Source organism: Mustela lutreola, chromosome 1, assembly GCF_030435805.1.
Source record: "Mustela lutreola isolate mMusLut2 chromosome 1, mMusLut2.pri, whole genome shotgun sequence".
NCBI classification, from domain to species: Eukaryota; Metazoa; Chordata; class Mammalia; order Carnivora; family Mustelidae; genus Mustela; species Mustela lutreola.
Window position 1 is genome coordinate 112,221,439 of NC_081290.1, and position 14,301 is coordinate 112,235,739.

Below are 14,301 nucleotides of genomic sequence, written 5' to 3' on the forward strand. Positions count from 1 at the left end.
CTGATCTTTGCATCACTAAACCAAAGCTAGTTAACTCACATGCTTTTTTTCCTACATAAAGTATAATTTTCTGTCTGGTTGGAGAATTTTTTTTTTTTAATATTAACACATGTGTTCTCTTTTGTTAATACTGGGGGAAATAAACCTTTTAACATGTCAGTAAAAAAAATTTTCCTTGTATTTTTTGGGAGGATGGGGCATTCTTTTTGCTTTTGAGGAATAATTTCCGCTTCCATTTCATGGAAGAAGGCTGTTAGCATCAAAAGCAGGCCCTGGTGACCCAGGGGGGTGGATGTCAACCACAGATAAAAAGACAAGTATATTTAAAAGGCCATGAGCCTTCATTGAGTTATTAGTTGAAAGATTTTTGCCTTTGGATTTTTTCCCTGAAGACATTATCTCCTAATCTGAGAGATAAAAGAGAGAGAGAGAGAGAGAGAGAAAGGAACATCAATTCTCCTGTTTTAGAGAATGCTAAATATAAAGCAATTTTTAGAATTTATTATATTCTTAAAGGTTGCAGAGCTATATAGCATAAAGAACTGAGAAATGCACAACTCCTTAGTTCAAAGTTTCTCACATGATTCTACCTGAGGTAAACTTTTCTTTTCTTTTCTTTTCTTTTTTTAAGATTTTATTTATTTATTTGACAGAGAGAGATCACAGGTAGGTAGAGAGGCTGGCAGAGAGAGAGAGAGAGGGAAGCAGGCTCCCCGCCGAGCAGAGAGCCCGATGTGGGACTCGATTCCAGGACCCTGAGATCATGACCTGAGCCGAAGGCAGCAGCTTAACCCACTGAGCCACCCAGGCGCCCCGAGGTAAAGTTTTCTGAGGTGAGAATGTGATTCAGCTCTGTGTACTGTGTAACTAATACCAAATTCAAAGTCTCAAGTAGTAATGTGGCCTTTTCCCTAAGTGAAAAAGAAAAGCTGGATGGTCCCACTGAAATACACAATGCCTGTCATATAATTTGCTTTGAACACCTAGGAAAGATGGGAGGGAGGAAGGGAGAGAGGGAGAGAAGGAGGAATTATATGTAAGAACCGGAGTTGGAGTTCTTTGTAATGGGATTAGGATACTGTAGTACAAAGAAATGTATAACATAATTAGGAATCTGGCAATTTGATTTTTTTGTGGCACTAGGTGACATTTAAAACCTTATAGGACTGTTGCTTCATGTGAATATTTTGGATGAGTGTTTCTATTTTCTAACTTTGGACACATTCTTTTCCCAGAAATCCCTAATGTGCCTTTAATTTTGTCCTCTACATGTCTCTAAGCAACTGAGGTTCAATGCAAGTGTCATTGGGAAAAATCTCAATAACTCAAATACTTTGGTCACTCACCTGGAAAAATTAGCTTAACTTTGTATAAAACAAAGTTTGCTTAGGATCTGCTTTGCCTAATAAGATTTGATGCTTTAGACAGGAGCAGAAAACCTTTTAATTTTTTTTGACTCCATAAGCAAACTATACACCTTTATACTATTTGGGAAAAAATGGCACAGACACAGGCATAAGAAAAATTGAAAGGATCTTACCAGGGAAAAGCATGGGAAGAGAGTGGTTTCGTAGCAATGCTAAAAGATAAAAGGTTTTTAAGATAGAGAAATAAGCATCTCTAAACAACCCATGAAAAAAGGAAGAAAGGCAATCTTAACACAGATGATAAAATAACACAAGTGCAAAAAGTAGGGGTTCTTTCATCACTCTGGGGACTTAGGTCCTTATAGTCGAGGATCAAGTTGGGAGTTGCTTCCTTTTTTCAGAGAGCTTGAACTTGACTCCAGTAGGGCTGACAGGAAAGATCATGAAAACCTTCTGGGCTACCAGAAAGATCATGAAAACCTTCTGGGCTACAAGAAAAAGAGAAGAAGGAACAAGAAAAAGGAGAAAGTGCTTTTTCCACATTATTCCCATGAAGGCTCTAGTCATGATTTGTAAATCATATTAATCCTCAAAAAGTCAATAATAGGATGACTAATACAAAAGAGATGGTCCTTTAGGCATAAGTGAGTGATACCTAAAACTCTGGACAGTACCATAATTTAAATATATGGACTGAAAAGTAGCTTCTAGCATTAAAATGTTTAATTTGCAGGATAATTTATATATGTGTGATACTTTAATCGATCAATCATTTTGAAACAACAGTAAAACAGAAAGTACAGAGTTTTGTGCAGGTAATTTGGAAACATCAACTTGAGTTCATCTTAAGTAATTTTCATTTCTTTTCTTCCCTGTCTACCACCACAGCCAGACTGCTCTGTGTGATCTCACCCAATCACCGATATGTTGTGTCTCAAATGGCTAGCTATGCCCAGATTTTGTTTCACCTATACCCTGCTCTTCCTTCTCTGCACTATTCTCCATTACAATTAATCAGGTCTTCCAGGAGTTTTTGAAATCAGATTTGGAGGCAGTAAATAAGCAAGAAAAGAGCAGAACATTCTTTTTGCTTTCGGACATATGAAAAAAAATAAAAAATAAAAAAACATGGATCCCAGCTAGTATAAGTCTCCTGGCAAGACGGTGATATATTGGGAATTAAAATAATAATAATACAGTTATTTTAAATCTGTAATTAGCTGAAATTGAAACATAATCATTATTGCAGTGTTTAGGAATATATTGAGTCCATCAGAAGAGATATGTGCATGCACTCACACATACACACACTTGTGTATAGGTTTTCTGGTATATACATGATTTTCAGTGTTTTTATTCAAAAGTTTGTATTTTAATCAAAGCAATATTGTTTTTCTGTTAAGTGCCAGGCAATGTTCTCCTGGCAATACAACAATAGACAAGCAGCCCTAAAATCCCAGCCCTTATCAAGCCAATACTTCATTGTGCATTTTAGCATTGATCTGGTCTACAGTTATCATCCAAATTAAGGTTGATAAATAAAGAGAAATAAGAAGTCGTCCTTAAAACTCATATGGATCTAATATAGTCTAGTCATTTTAAGTTGAGGACATGGTGCATAAAGAGCAGGATACATGAGGATCATTTGATATTGACACCACCGAGCTTCAGTCTCTGACGCCATCAGCATGGTTCCAAGCAGTAATAACTTGCAGATAACTGGCAATGTCCAAATCTCTTATGTTAAGAGTTTTGAAGAGAATAGCCTTGGTAGAGCTGACCAGAAAGCTCAGGGGTTGTACAAGTTGACTTTTGCTCTATGCACAAGTTCACCTCACCTCCAATGCCCAAAGGTTCACTGCCAACCTAACTACAGCTCTCACCCTTTAGAACCAGTTCACTTAACATTATGTGTACAGGAAGACAATAATCAAAGGAAGAAATCCAATCCTACAACCTAAATACAAACTAAATCTTGAGTTGGAAAACTAAATAAGATTCAACAAAAATCAATTCTGGATCGTTGACCAGAGAGAGAAGACCTAAACAACTCACTTAGCTGTCTGCCTGCCTTGATTCCACTGGATGGGACTTGGTGGTACCATTTAAGGATGGGGTGATATAAAAAGAGGAGGCAACAAGACATGAATTTTATGGCAACCTTTTGATTCATAAGTAGGAATTGGGCACCAATCACAGATGTGAATCCGAAGAAGTAATTCCATGAGGATTTCTATACTGGATTTTGTGAGCTTCAACTCTTCTTGCCACTTGTCTACCTTCTGTCAAGCAAGGCCACCATGGAGTACACATAGAGAACCTCAGACTTCTCAAAGGTCAAAGGCTTAGATAACTCATTAACACAAAGTTAGGAAACCTCTGGATTCTCCAAACTCAAGCCCCGTGGGGCAATTACTTAATGCTGTGGATATAAGGCAATGACAAAAGGAAAGTCAGTGAAACCAGAGCTGCAAAATTTAACAAAAAGAATATGACAAATCACTTCCCCCGAAATGTATTAAAATATTCCAGCCAGATAATAAATTCCATTTCTAATAATATACATATAGAGAAGCAACTTTTTATAACATTCAGATTTTGTCTTTAATACTTCTCTTATAATTTTTCTCCTTCTACTTTCATTGGAGATGATAAGTTGGTTACTGTACTATATATAATGAATACATATTTTATAGCATAATATATATATACACATACATTTCCATACAAAACTTGTATGTAATGATTGTTGTCATTCTTGAGCTTTATTTTTTTTTCACTTCATTTTTTTTTTTAAGATTTTATTTATTTATTTGACAGAGAGAAATCACAAGTAGATGGAGAGGCAGGCAGAGAGAGAGAGAGGGAAGCAGGCTCTCTGCTCAGCAGAGAGCCCGATGCGGGACTCAATCCCAGGACTCTGAGATCATGACCTGAGCCGAAGGCAGCGGCTTAACCCACTGAGCCACCCAGGCGCCCTTTTTTTTCACTTCAAATAAACTCAGTTTCTCTTTCTTATACTCTTTGAAGCATTTTTATGACTCACCTTATCAACAAGTAAGTCATTAAAATTTGTTGGACAATACTTAATTCTGATACAAAAATTCTCCAAAGAGAAAATGCATTTCATAAATGAGTTAAAATATGCCCTAAGCTCAATGTCACAAAAAATAAATCTGTTCCATTTCACCTTAATTTTTTCATCTTTTTTATTTGCTTAATATTGATTGCACTTCAATCCCACCTGCTACTCAAACTGAAAACCTCAGGGTTTTCAAGATAGCACCTTGCTTCTGTATCCTCCTACCTTTCCATTCTATTGTGCCCAAACCTCCATCTGTATTTATTAAATTTTAGGGGAAATCTTCCTCCCCTCTAAATTCCTCCCCAAACTTTATTCTGATTCCTGTCAATTGGGACTTTTGTAATGTCTTGCTCATCCCCTTATCTCTGCACTGTTCTATGACATTGCTTGTTTCTGAGGCAGGATTTAGTTTTTTAATTCAATTTGCTTATCCTTTCCTGCAGCAAAATTCCCAAGCCATCCCTACAGACTTTACATCTCAAAGGTAGGTTTCAGATCGTCTGATAAGAATTAAACAGGAAACATTTGAGCTTGACCCTCAAGTAACATAACAAGTCCTACCAGTTTCTTCTGTTTAATGTTCAGTCATGTTCCCCAGTACACCCTTCCAATGGTTATACCCCCAGCATGTGCTGACCGCATCTTTAGAAGCTCGTTTGGCTCTGGAATGAGATTGTCTGGGTTGGAAATCCTGGATTTGGTACCCCAGGTCTGATGCTTATAGATGCATAACCCTGGGCGAGGCAGTCAGCATCCTGTGCCTCAGTTCCCTCACCTGTGAAAAGGAACCAAGAGCAGCACCTCCCTTGTATAGTTGCTGTGAGGACAGAGTTGGTACGAAGTTCTTAGAACAGTGTCTGGCATCTAGAAAGCACTAAACAAATATTAGCCCTTATTTCATTTGGAGGATAGATGAAATAGAAACACCTCTATGTTATATTTCAGTGAGGACTTCAGTTCCTCTTTAGTGCCCCGTGTGCCTCTCCTTTCCCTCTCATACTCTTAATCTCAAGTACTACTTATCGCTTTGACATATTGCAACACAATTTCTCCCAGAAATCTTTCTGTACATGTCTAGTCTTCCTCTTACTACTTTGTTACTCTTTGTCATTTTGGAATATGGATACATTTCATTGCAGAATTTTGAACATGCATTGCAACTGTCCTGAAATCAGTTTTATATCGGTATTGTGTCTCCTCAATTAGATTTTAAATTCTATCCATTTTTCTTTCGTATGCAGTGCAGGATTCTGTCCCTGGTAATAGCATAAGAATCCATTCTAAAACCTTGTCCTTATATGTGCCAGATACTATCATATGGGATACCACTCAATCTTTCCGATGACCCAAAAGGTGAATATAATTATCCCCATCTTGATGAGCAAGTGGAAACACAGAGACTTAAAGTAACTTGCACAGGCAGGACTTAAACCTGAGATCTCCACGTCCTTAATCATTTCATCTTCTGTGGAGAGTTTACTCCAGGCACTTATAAAGCACTTCCAGACTAAATGAGTGACTAATCTGAACACTGCCACGAAGTAACATGAATTTCTCTTGGATGAAGTCTGGAGAATTAAATTTAGAAGTGTGTGTACTGGTAGCGAGGCAGGCAGGCTGAATCCGAGAACCCAGGGGAGGGTTCCACAGGACCAGCCAAGAGGGTCCTTGGTCTCAGGCTGGAGAAAGTTAAAACAAGATTATGGACTCGGGTAAGTAACAGACAGAGAATAGCATATAGAGTGTCTGGGAGACTCAGAAAGGAAAGAAGAATGAATGAGTGTCATTGTTTGTGGTTGGGAGTTTATACTGGGAAACGGTCTGGGTACATGTTTCTTCGGGACTCCATAGCAGGGTCCACATAAAGGCAAGTATCAGGTGAACAATAGAGGTCATTACATAAATTATTGAAGGTAGGGGTGTTGAAGCTAGCGTTATGGTATGTTTGAACCAAATGTCCTGGAGCATATTTCGGAACTGGCTCTGCTTAGGTGTTAGGGCCTAGGACAAAACTCAGAGAATGATTAACTTTCTTCCTTCCCCCTTGAAGTGGGGACATAGCTTCTTTGGCATATTAAGAGCCAAAATATGGAACATGAGTAAATTGGGGCCTAGCGAAAAATCAGCAGAGATTGAGCTTTTATAAAATGGAGCCCTTCCAGCTTTCCTACTTCAGTAGAAGTTTTAGAGTCTGATTGACTTGAGGTCAGGCTGGCTTCAACAACTTCTGATGCTTGGGTTTGGGCAAGTCATCTAATCTCACTAAGTCCCAATTTCCCCATTTACAAAACAGGATATTATCAACCTCCCAGTGTTTTTGAGGCAGTAAATAGATTAACTTTTATAAAGCATATAGCATGGTGCTTGGTTCTTAAAGAGGGCTCAAAGCATGTGTGGAAAAGAAATTCCATGAAAGACCTAAAGGTGAATTGATGTTTGTAATGAACAATAAAAACAAGCAGCATTTGGAGGGGTGGAAGAGTAAAGTCTAGGAGTCTAGGGACTGGCTGTGGAAGATGACTAGGGGATATGGGAGAATTTAACAAAATTAAGTCTCTACCTCAAAAGTCCATTTTTACTTCTGTATTTAAAAAAAAAAAAGGACACTAACATAATCTAGCATTTGTTTAGATATCCTCAAGGAAACCTAATGATTCGTCATGTAATTTTGGTCCTGTAGAGTTGTCATAGAAATGATCTGTTTGGTTTTTGTTCCTTATTTATATATTCTTCCTCTCAATATTCACAGATCACTATACTTACATCTAGAAGGCAACCAGCTTTACAAGTCAGACCCATAGATCTCTCACTTCCTGGAATTACATATTACTGAGCTTTGATTGCAATACGATGGGTCTTACTATAGTAAGAAGACCAAAATACCAAATTTAAACTCATCGGGGAAGCAAAGAAATCCGAGCTTCTAAGCAAGTATAAGCTTACTTCTGGATTTCCTCCAATGAAGTTTTTTTTACTGAATTCATTCTATGAGTCACTGATGTGGTAAAATACAAACAAATTTCATAACCACGTACTCATGATCGTTCTCTGCCAGACTTGTTTTCTGTTTCTTAATTGTTTCTCTATACAATATACACTGCAGAGGGATGACATGATTTGATAATCCAAAGATGGCATCACGCCAGGGCCTTCCCACAGAATTAGGGAAGTGAACATCCCCTTGTTCCTATTTGTCAGGAAAAGAACTTTATGTATGAGTGAAGGTAACAGTAAACTGGCTGACACTGATAACTTTTAACGTGTTTATTTCAATCAAGAACAAAATGGTTACATAGTTTTCTGTCACAGTGGAGAGCTTGGGCCTCCTAGAATAGGGTCCTAGGTTCTATGCATCTTCACTTTTGCAAGAGTCTTGAGCATCTCCAAATAGAAAAAGAAGTTACTTTTGGTAGGTGTAATATGCTGCTCAAAAAAAGCATGTTGGAAACAAGTTGTTCATTACTTAAAATTACATATTAAATCTGGCTCTCATCAAAATAAATATTAATACTGTGTCACCAAACAAAATGGTCTTTAAGTCCCACAAAGGGAAATTCCTTTTTTCCTTTGTTTTTCAACCCACAGTAGCAACACTGCTATTCTTAAAAATGTTGTTAAGTTTGTAATATAATATTCTTATTTCCTTTTATTATATTGCAGTATACTTTTTTCATGTGGATAAGACTTGCAGGATTATAACTTCTCTCTCTTTGTTGTGCTATTTAGGAAAAGGGCATTTTGATAAATGTCAATACTCTAAAATTTAGTGCAGTTGTCAAATTTAATTAAAAAAAACATACAAATAAAAGTTGTAGAAAATAGGCCTGAATATATATATGTATACATATATATGTATGTATATTGACCTTGGATCTCATTTTAGAAATATTGTTTTTAACTTAAAATAGGGGTGCAGGTATCTAATTTTCTCATATCTATTCATTTTTCTGTGATTTTTCTCCTGAAAAATCAACATACATAAAAATCTGATCAATTGAGTCTATTTTCATTGAACGTATTCATGTGTGTATATATATATATGCATGTATTTGACATATGTCATGCATGTATGTTAGGACAGTATCTGACATATAGGAATGGCTTAGTAATTTTAAATAATTTGAATTTGAATTTTTAGAATATGTGGAGGGGCATTAATAATGTTTTTATATAATAAGAATATTTGATAATACAGCTAAATTAGGTCATTAAAGAGCTATTAAAATTTCTACCTGATTGGCAAGACATATTTTTTCAATATTATTTAAGTAAAAAATATTTGGGAAAAAAGTTTTATGCAACTCAAATATTTAGACAAACTTATGGAATGAAGTCTAATTAAATATAGCCTACTGAATATTTTTATATAAAGCTTGGTACAATACGTGTGTGTGTTTGTTTGTTGCTTTTATTTTTCCATGGCTTGCTAACCGAGCTCATGCTCTTATTAGATAAACATTAGTAATCCAGAACATCCTGGGTTATAAATAGATTTTATAAAGCCTAATATTCAGGTGATACATATTTTATCCTTTAGGCATTTGGGATTATTTAAACATGACTTTAATGGTCAAGGCAAAAAAATATGCATTTTTCTAGCACATGGTTTCATCTCACAAATTAATGCTCTTTGGGTTCTCACCTAACTTAACCCCTGTAAGACAATAGTGGTACTAGACAGGTTTCACAACTCATACTACCCCTTTAACCCTCAAATCTCCTTTATTAATATCACCTCATTACCAACAACTGACATATGACCTATTTCACAAAAGATTGGGAATTGTCAGGAATGAACTACTTCAAATTAATATATTTCCTAAAGCCTCCTTCTGTAAGTCTTTTATTCTCCCTCTCCCCATGCCCCCCCCTCCTTTTTAAAGTTAAATAGATCAGGATATCCCACTTAATTGAAGTTTTTGTATGGTCAGTGATTCTTCTAAGGTACTTGTATTATTTGGTAGAACATTCTTTGAAATTCGATTTGCATTTTAAGTAATATTTTTATTGGCTTCTTTTCTTTGCATGGTCATTGGAACAACCGGGAACAAAAATAATACAATTTGACTTATTGGTTCACTGCAGATTTAATTTTCTTTGGGTCCCTGCTTTTACATTTGGTTAAGGTTTAAGAGCTCAAAGTATTATTCCTGACAACATGTTAAATGTTGCATAATGAAATAATGCAACAAATGTGTCTCTATTGGTTTTGTAGATGAATCTGCTTTGAAGAATCTAGCACCCAGGCTTAGTATCACTTAACTATGGTAACTTTTCAGTTTTTTAAAAGAGTTGGCACCTCCATACTGAGATATAGTCCCTAGCAGAGGGAGAATTGATCCCCATCTTCCCATGCTGGAGTCATTTCAAGGAATCAGGCTTTCAAGGGTGTGCTTCCAGGAAAGCTAGCCAGTGCCAACAAGCTGAGACGCAAGCTGACGTTTTCTACAGTGTCTGGCATTATTTTCTAGAAGAAAGTGTTCCTCATGAATTAAGGAATTACTGGCACACGTGATTCTGAGACATGTGATAAGCAGTATTTCATAACTTAATATTAGTCTTATTAATATGATATTTTTGGTGATACTCTGATACCCTTTGGAGATGTGGATAAACTATTGTAATCCATTGATGCTGTATTCAATGAAGGTAGCTGAAAGACCAAGAAAATGTGGAAAACCAAGGAAGGTATTTAGCATGCATGGCTGATGCTTCGGGAATAGTGTGACTAGAGAGAAAGACTTTGAAGGGAATGAGAAAGTAAAGGAAGACAGGGGAACGGTATCTCTCAGGGTCCTCTTTATGTCTAAATCCCTGTATTTTCCTAGCCTATATTCTTAACATCTATTAAAGTGAGTAGCTCCCCAAAAGGTCCCTTACGCCTGTTCAAATCTCAAAACAGATGTTCGAGTCCTTTTATGTATCTTCCATTTACCTACGTTTTGGCAGAAAGGAAAGAAAGGAAGAAGAGAGGAAAGAAAAAAGGAGGAAGGAGGGAGAAGGGGAAGAAACGAAGGGAGGGCGGAGGAGGGGAGGGAGGGAGGAGCAAACCAGTCTTTAGTGAGAAATTCTGATGAAAACTTTAAAACCTCCAATTATGTTTTGTGGTGGTTTTCCTGTGGATTCTCTACCTTTTCATTTCTGTCTTTTCCTGGTCACTTTTCTGATTGAGGAGCAATTTTCCAGAATAAAACAAGCAAAAATAACAAACAGCAGAGGTGTACTCTTTTTATTTTAAATGTATTTCCCTTTATCTCATTCCTTCATTGAGGATACGTACGTGATTTTAAGTTCGTCGGTCAAGAGACGATGGTAGAAATTATTTGGAAGAATTGTAACATCTTCTATTCATGTTGCATGATCAATTTAGCAAAACTGCTTTCATCATCCTGAGCTCGAGTTCCCTGACCTCTATCCCTGCGTAGAGCCATATTTTGCTTTTCTGTGCTCATTTTCTTGTTAACACCTTTATTCCTTTATCCATACATTCAACAAAACTGTCTTGAGGGTCTGTTGTTTGTTGTGTGCCCACACTTGTCCAGCCCCTGAGACTTTAGCAGTGAACTTAAGAGACTGATCCACTGGCATGGAGTCATTCAAGACATAAATATCCAATTTACATGAAATCTTTTCAATAACTTGCCTAAATCATTGGGCAGTTAATCACATATACTGTGCTCTCCTTAAAGAACCATTAAGTAAGCAGTTTAGAAAAATAATCCTGTCACTCTCACGAAATAGAAAAAAAACTGATTTTTACAAATTTCTAAACTTCACTTTTAATCCAAATAAATTTTTTGTTTGTTTGCTTTTCATTTTTCTACTTGGTAAAATGTCTGTAATGTTAATTGGGCCATTTGTCAATTGTCAGTGTGTTAGTTTTTGCAAATTTAAATTCTGTTCTCAGCATTCATTTTTCATATCATTTAATATTACAGAGTGCACCCTTTTAAACTGTGTGCCCTACATACAAAGCCATCTAGCATAAATAATACCTGAAATCTGGAGTAACATTAAATTCTCTAATAGGATTGAGCCCTCTGAAAACAAATAAGCCAGGGCAAACAAGTTTCTTTGGGCCAATCCTGAATCAAATAAAAAACTTCTTGTGCTACAAAAATTATCCATATCATCTGCAGTGGAAATTGACAAAAACTTTTTAAAATTAATATGTCCCCTTGGTCTAAATGTTATTGGGTTAAGTGGCATTTAAGGAAAAAAAAAAAATATATATATATATATATATATATATATATATATATATTATATCCCTTTCATACTATCTCACAACTGATAACAGGTTTTAAACTATCAAGTGACCCAAAGAAAAAGCATTACAACTATGAAGGACTCAAAAGCAATTTGGTAAAATGTTATTTGAAGTCTCTGAGGCTGCTAAAGGCCAAATACATGGAAGTTTATTTTCCATTTTTACTGACTGTAGTTTTATCCAGACCAGTGGTCCTTTCATTTCATGGTATTTTCTCAATCCATTGCTCTAAATTCTCAGCTCTCACCACAATCAGGTTGACGGAAGAAATCAGATCTACAGTTTCCACTGTGAGATCCTATCTGGCAGTAGCCTCAACTGACACAGCGACATTCCACGCAGCTATAAATGCACTCAGCTGCCTTTGCCATTTTTCCTAATCTCAGTGAGCTACAAAGGAGAAACTCTCACCGAGCTGTTATTTTTCCCCTAAGATCCATAACTTGGAAAGCTTTCAAACTGAGATATCCTGATCATAAGAATATAATCGCAATCTAGCGCCCCCAGAAATTTCCTAGAGATTTTCAGGTTGCTACTTCTACTTTTTTTTTTTTTTTTTTGAGTAGTACAAAACACTAGTTAGCAGTTATTTCTTAGCAGAAATCATATTCTAGCTAGTGAAGTTTATCTGATGTAACATAAATCCGTGGTTGTACTGCTTATATTTGCTGAATAAGGAAGTATATTGAAAATAATTGGGGTGAGGAAAAGTTTCTGTGTTTTCTTTTTTATGTTCAATTTTTACTATACTTTGTTGCACTTTGTGGATATACTACCTCATATTGTAGATATACTACCTCATATTGTTTCATTTATGTTGTCTCTCTAGGTGGACTATGAATTCCTCAGACTAGTGAAGAGGTTTCCTAATTTGTAAAAACCTTTCATGCCTGACACTGAGTAAAATGTGATGAATAAAGGCTTTCTGAAATTACCAATTGGTTAACGAATGACCACTGCTTGGAAAAAAGTAAATTTTATTGCAATTTTCTATAAAATCTTAACTTTAGCTTCCAAAATATTGAAACTAATTTTGAACAGATTCATTAATAATTTCAAGATAAAATACTAGTTTACATCCTTCCATGGAGTACAGTGTACAGTCTACTGATGTTACCACATATAACATCCATGCACACTATACATACGTAATAGCCACATGTATAAAATATACGTGTATAAATATATATGTACGAGTATACTGTGAAGTAAGTTATGAAATCATAGGACATGAAATGAACCAAGACCGCTATAAACTGTAAATATAAGTAGTACATGTTTTTGTCAAAAAGCCATGTTTTATATGCTTTTCTATCTAATCTTACATTTCTAGGAATTATTAGAAACAACACTGAAAAATCTGTAAGAATACAGTTGTGTATCCAGTGAAATAATGACTTCATCAAAGCCTCTAAATAATGGCTTAATTTTTTAGGTAGAGTACAAATTAGCAGGAATCATTGTTTATTCTCCCTTGAGGGCAGGTCTCTTTGACTGTTTTGTTTGCTTGTGTAATCCAAATACCTAGAATAATACTTGGTGCATAATAAGGGTTTAATAAATATTTGTTGAGTAGATGACTTATGATTATGTATTAAGAAGGCAACATGTGAGTTTCTGTTTGATGGATTAATCTAGGTGAAGAATCGATGAAGAACTTAGTAGGGAGAAAGAATAGCAAGTACCAAGACCCTGTGGCAGAAAATGAGTCATGGTGTGAAAATCCTCAGAGTGGCTGGAATGTAGAAAATGGGGAAAATAATTTCATATAGCCTTAGAGATAGAAATGGGCCATAGTATAAAATCTTTTTCAGGCCAGGTTAAGATTGGTGGTGTTTATCTTTATAGCAATCAGAAGCATCACAAGGATTCGGGCAGGGTGGAGGCATGATCTGATTTGCATTTTGAGGAAATGATTGTTATTGTTATTTTTGCATTTTGAGGAAATTGTACTTGTGGTCTGAACAAGATTTAGAGGGCAGCACTAGCGGGGGCATGGGACCCAGTTAGTAGTCTGTGTGGTACTCCAGGTAAAAAAAATTACAGACTGTATTAGATAGTAATGGTGAAATGGAAAGAAGCTTACAACTTTTTTTATATAAGGTCACAAAGTACTGGACACTTTCTTCATACCACTTATCAAAGTTTGTAATTGCCATTGGTTTAATCTGACTATAGAGCAATGTCTGCCCCTACTAATCTCTGACCTCCGTAAGGCTGACACCGTCTAGTTTGGCTCTTCACTCTACTTCTGGACTTAACACCATCTCTGGCACAAAGTAACTGTTTGATAAGCATTTGTTGATTGAATGAATGAAAGTGCCTTCAAAATTAAAACTGTCTTGTAACCATATAAAATCAAAGAGAGATTTACTAATCCATGAATGGATAATAATCCATGTGTGAAACATTGAATTTAAAATTTTTTAAAGAAATTTCAAAATACTATGCAAACCCTAAATACACAGACATTCTAGAGTTTAATCTGGTTTACAATGTTTCTATGAGATGATGGTTTTAGGAAGCTCCACCATGAGTAACCCACTATCACATAAGGTAGTTTATTCCATTCCAAAGAA